Source organism: Nicotiana sylvestris, chromosome 12 (genome assembly GCF_000393655.2).
Source record: "Nicotiana sylvestris chromosome 12, ASM39365v2, whole genome shotgun sequence".
Lineage (NCBI taxonomy): Eukaryota > Viridiplantae > Streptophyta > Magnoliopsida > Solanales > Solanaceae > Nicotiana > Nicotiana sylvestris.
The window spans coordinates 37,735,286-37,749,336 of NC_091068.1; positions in this window are offsets into that span (position 1 = coordinate 37,735,286).

The following is a 14,051-nucleotide window of genomic DNA, read 5'->3' on the forward strand; positions in this document are numbered from 1 at the left end:
TAAAGATATTAAATGAAGCTCACGTGCCCAACGAGATTTCTGTGAACCACCTGGAAACCATTGCCAACAAGATTTTCGAGGTGAATAGGGTAACATTCTCAGATGATGACCTACCAATGGAAGGTACGGAGCATAATAAAGCTCTCTACCTAACTGTCAAAAATGTGAAAACTCGATAGTTACTCGGGTATTGGTGGATAACGGTTCAAGTGCCAATATCTGCCCATTATCCACTCTGAACCAGTTAAAGATCGACCACGGAAAAATCCGCAAGAATAGCATCTGTGTTCGAGGATTTGACGGAAATGGAACAGCCAGTGTAGGGGATGTTGTACTTGAATTGACCATCGGTCCAGTCCTATTCACCATGGAGTTCCAGGTGTTAGATGCCACAGTATCTTATAACCTTTTGTTAGGACGACCATGGATTCATGCAGCCAAAGTAGTGCCCTCCACCCTACATCAGATGGTGAAGTTCGAGTGGGAAAGACAAGAGGTCGTGATACACGGCGAGGACACGGCGTGCACCATGGGTGGCGCCATTGTACCTTTCATAGAGACCGATGATGACAAAGGTCCTTGGATCTACCAGATTTTCGATACAGTGTCGGCAAACAAAATTTCTGAAGGAGAAATCATCCCGCACCCTAGGGTATCTGCCGCGACAGTCATGATGGTCTCAGAAATGCTGGGTAATGGATTCGTGCCGGGAAAAGGCCTGGGAGTCGAGCTTCAGGGGATTGTCCAACCTGTCTCCCTGCCTAAAAATCTGGAAACTTTCGGATTGGGGTTCAAACCAACCACAACAGATGTAAAACAAGCGCAGAAAATGAAGAAGAAAGTCTGGTATCTTCCCAAACCCGTGCCACGTCTTTCAAGATCTTTTGTCAGAGCAAGCGCCAAAGGGCCACCGGTCCCAAAGATTCTAGGACCATTGATTGGTATGGATGGGGACTTAAATCAAAGTTTTGAGAGGCTATTCGCTGATGTCAGTATGGTAGAGGCTGGAGAAGGTTCCAGCAGAGCAGAGATACAGTTTGTGGGGCCTGAGGCCAAAACCAACAATTGGACGGTTACTCCTCTTCCTGTCCGAGGGGAGCCTTGGTAGTAGGCTTTGATTTATGTTTTGTTTGTTTTGTTTTATTCGGATTATTCCAGGGTGTAATCCAAATTTTACTTTTGTTTTGTAAAAGTATGAACCCTTTTATCCCGCAAGTTTAATAAAGTTCTCTTCTTTTGTCCCATTTTAATTTTGTTTAGTTCTTTTTCTTTCTGAACAGTTTTCTTTTTACTGGTTCTAACGACATGGCATGCACTGCGGATCTTCGACTTAGTCTAATAAATCAATCTGAATCCGACTTAATGACACAAGAGGTCGTTTGCAATGATGAATCTGAATATGACGAAGATAAAGCCTTCGAAGAGATAAACCGAGAACTGTGCCAATTTGAAGAAAAACCCAAACCTAACCTAAATGACACTGAGGCTGTGAATCTAGGGGACGCTGATAATGTCCGAGAAACCAAAATCAGCATCCATATTGAGCCGAATGTCAGGGAAGAATTGATCAAAACCCTCGTGGAATTCAAAGATGTTTTTGCATGGTCATATGATGATATGCCGGGATTAAGCACCAATTTAGTGGTTCACAAATTGCCCACTGACCCGGCATACCCTCCGGTCAAGCAAAAGCTAAGGAAATTTAAAACAAGAAATGAGTGTAAAGATCAAAGAAGAGGTGATTAAGCAGTTGCAGGCGAAGGTCATTCGGGTCACTCGATATCCCGAGTGGTTGGCCAATGTGGTACCAGTTCCAAAGAAGGACGGGAAAATCAGGGTGTGCGTCGACTACCTCAATCTCAACAAAGCAAGTCCCAAGGACAATTTTCCGTTGCCCAACATCCATATCCTGATCGATAATTGCGCTGGGCGCGAGATCGGATCCTTTGTGGATTGCTATGCGGGATATCATCAGATCCTGATGGATGAGGAAGATGCGGAAAAGACGGCTTTTATTATGCCATGGGGAACTTACTGCTATCGGGTAATGCCGTTCGGACTGAAGAATGTCGGGGCAACGTACATGCGAGCAATGACTGCCGTGTTTCACGACATGATACACAAAGAAATTGAGGTGTACGTAGATGATGTGCTCATAAAGTCTTGGTGTCAGGAAGACCATGTAGAAGACCTAAGGAGATTCTTTCAAAGACTCCGAAGGTATGATATCAAGCTTAACTCGGCCAAATGCGCATTCGGGGTTCCATCAGGAAAGCTGTTAGGATTCATCTTCAGTCGACGGGGTATTGAGCTGGACCCATCAAAGATCGAATCCATCCGAGATTTGCCACCGCCAAAGAACAAAACAGAGATAATGAGTTTGTTGGGTAGACTCAATTACATCAGCAGGTTCATCGCTCAACTCACGGCGACTTGTGAGCCCATATTTCGGTTGCTGAAAAAGGATGTTGCGGTAAGTTGGACGGCAGAATGTCAAGAGGCTTTCAACCAAATCAAAGGGTATCTATCTAATCCACCCGTGTTGGTCCCGCCTAAGCCAGGGAATCCCTTAATTCTTTATCTAACGGTCCTGGAAAATTCATTTGGTTGTGTACTGGGGCAACATGATGACATAGGAAGGAAGGAGCAGGCCATTTACTATCTCAGTAAGAAATTCACAGTATATGAGGTCAAGTACACTCAACTCGAGAAAACATGTTGCGCCCTAACTTGGGTGGCTCAGAAGTTGAAACACTACTTGTCCTCGTATACCACTTATCTCATATCCCGTTTGGACCCATTAAAGTATATCTTTCAAAAACCTATGCCCACAGGAAGGTTGGCAAAATGGCAAATTCTACTCACAGAGTTTGATATCGTCTATGTGACGAGGACAGCCATGAAAGCCCAAGCGATAGCAGACCATTTGGCAGAGAATCCCGTTGATGAAAAATACGAGCCTTTAAGAACGTATTTTCCCGACGAAGAAGTGATGCATGCAAGTGAGCTGGAGTTACCCGAGGAACTGGGTTGGAAGCTTTTCTTCGATGGAGCCGTGAACGCGAAAGGGGTTGGAATTGGAGCAGTACTCATTTCTGAAACAGGACGCCATTATCCTGTTACGGCTCAACTACGCTTTTATTGCACCAATAATATGGCCGAGTATGAAGCTTGCATTTTGGGTCTGCGATTGGCGGCGGACATGGATGTCCAAGATGTTTTGGTCTTGGGAGACTCGGACCTCTTGGTACATCAGATTCAGGGTGAATGGGAAATGCGGGATCTGAAACTCATACCATATCGACAATGCTTGCACGATCTGAGCAAGCGATTTCGGTCGGTGAAGTTCAAACATATCCCGAGAGTTCATAACGAGGTTGCGGATTCATTGGCCACCTTAGCATCAATGCTGCACCACCCTGACAAAATGTATGTTGATCCTCTGCACATCCAGGTCCGTGATCAGCACGCTTATTGCAACGCCGTAGAAGAGGAAGCAGATGGCGAGCCCTGGTTTCATGATATCAAGGAATACCTCAGAATGGAGATATATCCGGAACAGGGCACTAGAGACCAAAAAAGAGCCCTTCGGCGTTTATCGAATGGTTTCTTCCTCAACGGAGGAGTTTTGTACGAAAGAACCCGGATTTGGGATTGTTGAGATGTATAGATGCCGGTCAAGCCACGACGGTTATGGCAGAGGTACATGCTGGAGTTTGCGGGCCACATATGAGCGGATATGTATTGGCAAGGAAGATCCTTCGAGCAGGGTATTATTGGCTCGCCATGGAGCATGACTGCATCACTTTCGTGAGGAAATGCCATTAGTGTCAGATACATGGAGATCTGATTCACGCTCCGCCAACAGAGCTACATGCGATGTCAGCACCCTGGCCGTTTGTGGCATGGGGCATGAATGTCATTGGACCTATCGAGCCGGCGGCATCCAACGGTCATAGGTTCATTCTAGTAACCATTGATTACTTTACCAAATGGGTTGAGGCTAAAACTTTCAAGTCGGTAACTAAAAAGGCAGTGGTGGATTTTGTTCACTCCCATATCATCTGCAGATTTGGGATCCCAAAAGTGATCATTACGGACAACGGTGCGAACCTTAACAGCAGTCTGATGAGAGAGGTATGCCAACAATTCAAGATTACACACCGCAATTCCACCCCATATCGCCCCAAGGCGAATGGAGCGGTCGAAGCAGCCAATAAAAACATTAAGAAGATACTACGAAAGATGGTGGAAGGATCTAGACAATGGCACGAGAGATTACCCTTCGCTTTGTTGGGTTATCGCACTACCGTCCGGACTTCCATAGGTGCAACTCCTTATTTGTTGGTATACGGAACTGAGGCCGTAATACCAGCGGAGGTCGAAATTCCGTCCCTCCGGATTGTCGCTGAAGCCGAAATTGATGATGATGAATGGGTCAAAGCTCGACTAGAATAGTTGAGCTTGATAGACGAGAAAAGATTGGCAGCAGTGTGTCATGGTCATCTATATCAGAAGAGAATGGCAAGGGCATACAATAAGAAGGTACGCTCCAAGAAGTTTGAAATAGGGCAGCAGGTATTGAAGAAGATTCTCCCACATCAGGTCGAGGCAAAAGGCATGTTCGCCCCAAATTGGCAAGGGCCTTATATCGTGACCAGAGTATTATCCAACGGTGCTTTGTATTTGACAGATATCGAGGGAAGATGTGTTGACATGGCTATCAATTCGGATAAAGTCAAGAGATATTATGCGTAATTTCTTTGATTGTGGCAATTATTGGTTCGTTTGTTTGTACTTGGTACTTATTGGATAATGAAACGACGGAGGCAATTCTTTCTTCTATCCAAACACTTTTTACCCTTGTTTCCCCCTTTTGAGCCTTAAGTTATTCTTTCATATCCCTCTTTTGGAATCACTAATGGAAAAGATATGAAAAAGAAAAAAAAAAAGAAAAAGAAAAGAAAAATTATAAAAGAAAATGAAAAAAAGAGAGATAAAAATCACAAGAAATACAAAACCGTGGGAACTACGTTTGACCTGATTCCTCAAAGAGGATACGTAGGCGCCTCACGGCTCGGTCATAGTGTGCATAATGTCCATAAGTGTGCATAATAGGCACAATGTGCATAACGCACATAGCTCAACATAGTGTAAAAATAAAATCCCCCAAGCAAGAAAACTGGGACAGAGGTTATGTTTTAAGGTTTTAACAAAGGTTTGATTCCAAAAGTCGTAGCGTATCACCCATCAAGTTATTTCATTTTGATAGCCTTTCTTTTAGCCCCACACCAAAACCCACATCGACGTCCAAAAGACCTCCCGATCAATATCCAAGAGGTGCCAAGTCAGGCAAATAAAGCCGAGAATAATACACTGATCCCCGGCAAAGAAGAGGAGCATAAAACTGGAAATGAATTGATATTCCAAAGGAATCTCCAGAAGAGAGGGTCATATCGACAGCACTCCAATCCTCCGTTGAAAAATAAAATGAGAGAGTCTTGGCGGTGAAAACCTTCGCAGGCACCACAAGGCGACGAAAGATGAGGGATATAAAATGAGAGAGTCTTATCGGTGAAAACCTTCACAGGCACCATAAGGCACCGGGAGCTGAGAGAAAAGAGAGAGTCTCATTAGTGAAAATCCCTCGAAGGGCACTATGAGGCGACAAGACAGATCAACAAAAGGATCCACGTTCACAAAGAAATGGATGCCCATTTATCCCCAGCAAGTAAGGTCATCAGGCAAGTTGATTGATACAAATAGACTGGGTCGGGAATCTATGGTGCACGTCATGATCACAAGGACCAGTCATGTTATCCAGATAAGTTCTTCTCTTTTCCTTTTTCCACCAAGTATTGGTTCAGAAAGATTTTCCTCCTTTTCTATCTTTTTCATTTTTTCTTTCTAAGAATTCATTTTGGAAAAGATTTTTCAAAGTTTACTACCAGAGGCCGAAGGGTTATGAAAGTAAAATACGAAAAGGGTAGGCCAAGAGCCGAGGCAATAAGACAAAAGGAATCTGCTGCGAAACCAAAGGACGAATTGTGTAGAAAGAAGGGTGACATAAAGAGAGCGGAAAATGATGGGTGAAGGACTTGTGGACCAAGTTCCGAAAAGGTTTCCCCGCAGAATGTTGATAAATCCCGGACCCGAATCCAAAGTGGTCAGACGCCACAAGAAAGGGAAATCAATCCGGTGCAAGATATCCCCGGGCAATGCAATTCTATGCCTTGCAGTTCCGGGAGGAAGTAAACTCCTGAAGGGAGTAGTTTCGGGATTAAAAGCAGACTCCCACAGCATGTCCTGAAAAGAGAAAGCAGAAAGGGGGATAAATGGAAAACTACCCCCAGCAAGCAGCGTCGTCCACCAACCAGTTGTTGGAGCATAGAGCTAGGGGAAGAAAAGGGAAAAATCATCCCCCATCGGAAAGGCCACGTCGCCCCACCATGATTAAAACTAACTAAATCCTTTTGTCTGCTGCAGGAAAATGAAGGTTGATGATGGCAGAAGGACACGATACCAGAAAGGTCACCAAAACCGGGGCAGAAAATTTTCTACCATTGCCAAATATTTTCTCGGAGGAACGAGAAAACAAAATCAAATATGTCTTAGTTTAAATAGGCGCCCACCTGTAAAACGAGAGGAATAATTTTCGGTCTTAGTTTAAATAGGCGCTCGCCTGTATAACGAAAGGAATACTTTTCAGTCTTAGTTTAAATAGGCGTCCACCTGTATAACGAGAGGAATACTTTTCGGTCTTAGTTTAAATAGGCGCCCACCTGTATAACGAGAAGAATACTTTTCGGTCTTAGTTTAAATAGGCGCCCACCTGTATAACGAGAGGAATAATTTTCGGTCTTAGTTTAAATAAGCGCCCACCTGTATAACGAGAGGAATAATTTTCCGTCTTAGTTTAAATAGGCGCCCACCTGTATAACGAGAGGAATAATTTTCAGTCTTAGTTTAAATAGGCGCCCACCTGTATAACGAGAGGAATAATTTTCAGTCTTAGTTTAAATAGGCGCCCACCTGTATAACGAGAGGAATACTTTTCAGTCTTAGTTTAAATAGGCGCCCACCTGTATAACGAGAGGAATACTTTTCAGTCTTAGTTTAAATAGGCGCCCACCTGTATAACGAGAGGAATAATTTTCAGTCTTAGTTTAAATAGGCGCCCACCTGTTTAACGAGAGGAATACTTTTCAGTCTTAGTTTAAATAGGCGCCCACCTGTATAACGAGAGGAATACTTTTTAGTCTTAGTTTAAATAGGCGCCCACCTGTATAACGAGAGGAATACTTTTCAGTCTTAGTTTAAATAGGCGCCCACCTGTATAACGAGAGGAATACTTTTCAGTCTTAGTTTAAATAGGCGCCCACCTGTATAACGAGAGGAATAATTTTCGGTCTTAGTTTAAATAGGCGCCCACCTGTATAACGAGAGGAATAATTTTCATGTCTTAGTTTAAATAGGCGCCCACCCGTATAACGAGAGGAATACTTTTCAGTCTTAGTTTAAATAGGCGCCCACTTGTATAACGAGAGGAATAATTTTCGGTCTTAGTTTAAATAGGCGCCCACCTGTATAACGAGAGGAATAATTTTCCGTCTTAGTTTAAATAGGCGCCCACCTGTATAACGAGAGGAATAATTTTCAGTCTTAGTTTAAATAGGCGCCCACCTGTATAACGAGAGGAATAATATTCAGTCTTAGTTTAAATAGGCGCCCACCTGTATAACGAGAGGAATACTTTTCAGTCTTAGTTTAAATAGGCGCCCACCTGTATAACGAGAGGAATAATTTTCGGTCTTAGTTTAAATAGGCGCCCACCTGTATAACGAGAGGAATAATTTTCATGTCTTAGTTTAAATAGGCGCCCACCCGTATAACGAGAGGAATACTTTTCAGTCTTAGTTTAAATAGGCGCCCACCTGTATAACGAGAGGAATAATTTTCGGTCTTAGTTTAAATAGGCGCCCACCTGTATAACGAGAGGAATAATTTTCCGTCTTAGTTTAAATAGGCGCCCACCTGTATAACGAGAGGAATAATTTTCAGTCTTAGTTTAAATAGGCGCCCACCTGTATAACGAGAGGAATAATATTCAGTCTTAGTTTAAATAGGCGCTCACCTGTATAACGAGAGAAATACTTTTCAGTCTTAATTTAAATAGGCGCCCACCTGTATAACGAGAGGAATACTTTTCAGTCTTAGTTTAAATAGGCGCCCACCTGTATAACGAGAGGAATAATTTTCAGTCTTAGTTTAAATAGGTGCCCACCTGTATAACGAGAGGAATACTTTTCAGTCTTAGTTTAAATAGGCGCCCACCTGTATAACGAGAGGAATAATTTTCAGTCTTAGTTTAAATAGGCGCCCACCTGTATAACGAGAGGAATAATTTTCATGTCTTAGTTTAAATAGGCGCCCACCTGTATAACGAGAGGAATAATTTTCAGTCTTAGTTTAAATAGGCGCCCACCTGTATAACGAGAGGAATAATTTTCAGTCTTAGTTTAAATAGGCGCCCACCTGTATAACGAGAGGAATAATTTTCAGTCTTAGTTTAAATAGGCGCCCACCTGTATAACGAGAGGAATAATTTTCAGTCTTAGTTTAAATAGGCGCCCACCTGTATAATGAGAGGAATACTTTTCAGTCTTAGTTTAAATAGGCGCCCACCTGTATAACGAGAGGAATACTTTTCAGTCTTAGTTTAAATAGGCGCCCACCTGTATAACGAGAGGAATACTTTTCAGTCTTAGTTTAAATAGGCGCCCACCTGTATAACGAGAGGAATACTTTTCAGTCTTAGTTTAAATAGGTGCCCACCTGTATAACGAGAGGAATACTTTTCAGTCTTAGTTTAAATAGGCGCTCACCTGTATAACGAGAGGAATAATTTTCAGTCTTAGTTTAAATAGGCGCCCACCTGTATAACGAGAGGAATACTTTTCAGTCTTAGTTTAAATAGGCGCCCACCTGTATAACGAGAATAATACTTTTCAGTCTTAGTTTAAATAGGCGCCCACCTGTATAACGAGAGGAATAATTTTCAGTCTTAGTTTAAATAGGCGCCCACCTGTTTAACGAGAGGAATACTTTTCAGTTTTAGTTTAAATAGGCGCCCACCTGTATAACGAGAGGAATACTTTTTAGTCTTAGTTTAAATAGGCGCCCACCTGTATAACGAGAGGAATACTTTTCAGTCTTAGTTTAAATAGGCGCCCACCTGTATAACGAGAGGAATACTTTTCAGTCTTAGTTTAAATAGGTGCCCACCTGTATAACGAGAGGAATAATTTTCGGTCTTAGTTTAAATAGGCGCCCACCTGTATAACGAGAGGAATACTTTTCAGTCTTAGTTTAAATAGGCGCCCACCTGTATAACGAGAGGAATACTTTTCAGTCTTAGTTTAAATAGGTGCCCACCTGTATAACGAGAGGAATACTTTTCAGTCTTAGTTTAAATAGGCGCCCACCTGTATAACGAGAGGAATAATTTTCAGTCTTAGTTTAAATAGGCACCCACCTGTATAACGAGAGGAATACTTTTCAGTCTTAGTTTAAATAGGCGCCCACCTGTATAACGAGAGGAATACTTTTCAGTCTTAGTTTAAATAGGCGCCCACCTGTATAACGAGAGGAATAATTTTCAGTCTTAGTTTAAATAGGCGCCCACCTGTATAACGAGAGGAATACTTTTCAGTCTTAGTTTAAATAGGCGCCCACCTGTATAACGAGAGGAATACTTTTCAGTCTTAGTTTAAATAGGCGCCCACCTGTATAACGAGAGGAATACTTTTTAGTCTTAGTTTAAATAGGCGCAAACCTGTATAACGAGAGGAATAATTTTCGGTCTTAGTTTAAATAGGCGCCCACCTGTATAACGAGAGGATTAATTTTCCGTCTTAGTTTAAATAGGCGCCCACCTGTATAACGAGAGGAATAATTTTCAGTCTTAGTTTAAATAGGCGCCCACCTGTATAACGAGAGGAATAATTTTCAGTCTTAGTTTAAATAGGCGCCCACCTGTATAACGAGAGGAATACTTTTCAGTCTTAGTTTAAATAGGCGCCCACCTGTATAACGAGAGGAATAATTTTCGGTCTTAGTTTAAATAGGCGCCCACCTGTATAACGAGAGGAATAATTTTCATGTCTTAGTTTAAATAGGCGCCCACCCGTATAACGAGAGGAATAATTTTCAGTCTTAGTTTAAATAGGCGCCCACCTGTATAACGAGAGGAATACTTTTCAGTCTTAGTTTAAATAGGCGCCCACCTGTATAACGAGAGGAATACTTTTCAGTCTTAGTTTAAATAGGCGCCCACCTGTATAACGAGAGGAATAATTTTCGGTCTTAGTTTAAATAGGCGCCCACCTGTATAACGAGAGGAATAATTTTCATGTCTTAGTTTAAATAGGCGCCCACCCGTATAACGAGAGGAATACCTTTCAGTCTTAGTTTAAATAGGCGCCCACCTGTATAACGAGAGGAATACTTTTCAGTCTTAGTTTAAATAGGCGCCCACCTGTATAACGAGAGGAATAATTTTCGGTCTTAGTTTAAATAGGCGCCCACCTGTATAACGAGAGGAATACTTTTCAGTCTTAGTTTAAATAGGCGCCTACCTGTATAACGAGAGGAATAATTTTCAGTCTTAGTTTAAATAGGCGCCCACCTGTATAACGAGAGGAATAATTTTCAGTCTTAGTTTAAATAGGCGCCCACCTGTTTAACGAGAGGAATACTTTTCAGTCTTAGTTTAAATAGGCGCCCACCTGTATAACGAGAGGAATACTTTTTAGTCTTAGTTTAAATAGGCGCCCACCTGTATAACGAGAGGAATACTTTTCAGTCTTAGTTTAAATAGGCGCCTACCTGTATAACGAGAGGAATAATTTTCAGTCTTAGTTTAAATAGGCGCCCACCTGTATAACGAGAGGAATACTTTTCAGTCTTAGTTTAAATAGGTGCCCACCTGTATAACGAGAGGAATAATTTTCGGTCTTAGTTTAAATAGGCGCCCACCTGTATAACGAGAGGAATACTTTTCAGTCTTAGTTTAAATAGGCGCCCACCTGTATAACGAGAGGAATACTTTTCAGTCTTAGTTTAAATAGGTGCCCACCTGTATAACGAGAGGAATACTTTTCAGTCTTAGTTTAAATAGGCGCCCACCTGTATAACGAGAGGAATAATTTTCAGTCTTAGTTTAAATAGGCACCCACCTGTATAACGAGAGGAATACTTTTCAGTCTTAGTTTAAATAGGCGCCCACCTGTATAACGAGAGGAATACTTTTCAGTCTTAGTTTAAATAGGCGCCCACCTGTATAACGAGAGGAATAATTTTCAGTCTTAGTTTAAATAGGCGCCCACCTGTATAACGAGAGGAATACTTTTCAGTCTTAGTTTAAATAGGCGCCCACCTGTATAACGAGAGGAATACTTTTCAGTCTTAGTTTAAATAGGCGCCCACCTGTATAACGAGAGGAATACTTTTTAGTCTTAGTTTAAATAGGCGCAAACCTGTATAACGAGAGGAATAATTTTCGGTCTTAGTTTAAATAGGCGCCCACCTGTATAACGAGAGGATTAATTTTCCGTCTTAGTTTAAATAGGCGCCCACCTGTATAACGAGAGGAATAATTTTCAGTCTTAGTTTAAATAGGCGCCCACCTGTATAACGAGAGGAATAATTTTCAGTCTTAGTTTAAATAGGCGCCCACCTGTATAACGAGAGGAATACTTTTCAGTCTTAGTTTAAATAGGCGCCCACCTGTATAACGAGAGGAATAATTTTCGGTCTTAGTTTAAATAGGCGCCCACCTGTATAACGAGAGGAATAATTTTCATGTCTTAGTTTAAATAGGCGCCCACCCGTATAACGAGAGGAATACTTTTCAGTCTTAGTTTAAATAGGCGCCCACCTGTATAACGAGAGGAATACTTTTCAGTCTTAGTTTAAATAGGCGCCCACCTGTATAACGAGAGGAATAATTTTCGGTCTTAGTTTAAATAGGCGCCCACCTGTATAACGAGAGGAATACTTTTCAGTCTTAGTTTAAATAGGCGCCTACCTGTATAACGAGAGGAATACTTTTCAGTCTTAGTTTAAATAGGCGCCCACCTGTATAACGAGAGGAATAATTTTCAGTCTTAGTTTAAATAGGCGCCCACCTGTTTAACGAGAGGAATACTTTTCAGTCTTAGTTTAAATAGGCGCCCACCTGTATAACGAGAGGAATACTTTTTAGTCTTAGTTTAAATAGGCGCCCACCTGTATAACGAGAGGAATACTTTTCAGTCTTAGTTTAAATAGGCACCCACCTGTATAACGAGAGGAATACTTTTCAGTCTTAGTTTAAATAGGCGCCCACCTGTATAACGAGAGGAATACTTTTCAGTCTTAGTTTAAATAGGCGCCCACCTGTATAACGAGAGGAATAATTTTCAGTCTTAGTTTAAATAGGCGCCCACCTGTATAACGAGAGGAATACTTTTCAGTCTTAGTTTAAATAGGCGCCCACCTGTATAACGAGAGGAATACTTTTCAGTCTTAGTTTAAATAGGCGCCCACCTGTATAACGAGAGGAATAATTTTCGGTCTTAGTTTAAATAGGCGCCCACCTGTATAACGAGAGGAATAATTTTCATGTCTTAGTTTAAATAGGCGCCCACCCGTATAACGAGAGGAATACCTTTCAGTCTTAGTTTAAATAGGCGCCCACCTGTATAACGAGAGGAATAATTTTCGGTCTTAGTTTAAATAGGCGCCCACCTGTATAACGAGAGGAATAATTTTCGGTCTTAGTTTAAATAGGCGCCCACCTGTATAACGAGAGGAATACTTTTCAGTCTTAGTTTAAATAGGCGCCTACCTGTATAACGAGAGGAATAATTTTCAGTCTTAGTTTAAATAGGCGCCCACCTGTATAACGAGAGGAATAATTTTCAGTCTTAGTTTAAATAGGCGCCCACCTGTTTAACGAGAGGAATACTTTTCAGTCTTAGTTTAAATAGGCGCCCACCTGTATAACGAGAGGAATACTTTTTAGTCTTAGTTTAAATAGGCGCCCACCTGTATAACGAGAGGAATACTTTTCAGTCTTAGTTTAAATAGGCACCCACCTGTATAACGAGAGGAATACTTTTCAGTCTTAGTTTAAATAGGCGCCCACCTGTATAACGAGAGGAATACTTTTCAGTCTTAGTTTAAATAGGCGCCCACCTGTATAACGAGAGGAATAATTTTCAGTCTTAGTTTAAATAGGCGCCCACCTGTATAACGAGAGGAATACTTTTCAGTCTTAGTTTAAATAGGCGCCCACCTGTATAACGAGAGGAATACTTTTCAGTCTTAGTTTAAATAGGCGCCCACCTGTATAACGAGAGGAATACTTTTTAGTCTTAGTTTAAATAGGCGCCCACCTGTATAACGAGAGGAATAATTTTCGGTCTTAGTTTAAATAGGCGCCCACCTGTATAACGAGAGGATTAATTTTCCGTCTTAGTTTAAATAGGCGCCCACCTGTATAACGAGAGGAATAATTTTCAGTCTTAGTTTAAATAGGCGCCCACCTGTATAACGAGAGGAATAATTTTCAGTCTTAGTTTAAATAGGCGCCCACCTGTATAACGAGAGGAATACTTTTCAGTCTTAGTTTAAATAGGCGCCCACCTGTATAACGAGAGGAATACTTTTCAGTCTTAGTTTAAATAGGCGCCCACCTGTATAACGAGAGGAATAATTTTCAGTCTTAGTTTAAATAGGCGCCCACCTGTTTAACGAGAGGAATACTTTTCAGTCTTAGTTTAAATAGGCGCCCACCTGTTTAACGAGAGGAATACTTTTTAGTCTTAGTTTAAATAGGCGCCCACCTGTATAACGAGAGGAATACTTTTCAGTCTTAGTTTAAATAGGCGCCCACCTATATAACGAGAGGAATACTTTTCAGTCTTAGTTTAAATAGGCGCCCACCTGTATAATGAGAGGAATAATTTTCGGTCTTAGTTTAAATAGGCGCCCACCTGTATAACGAG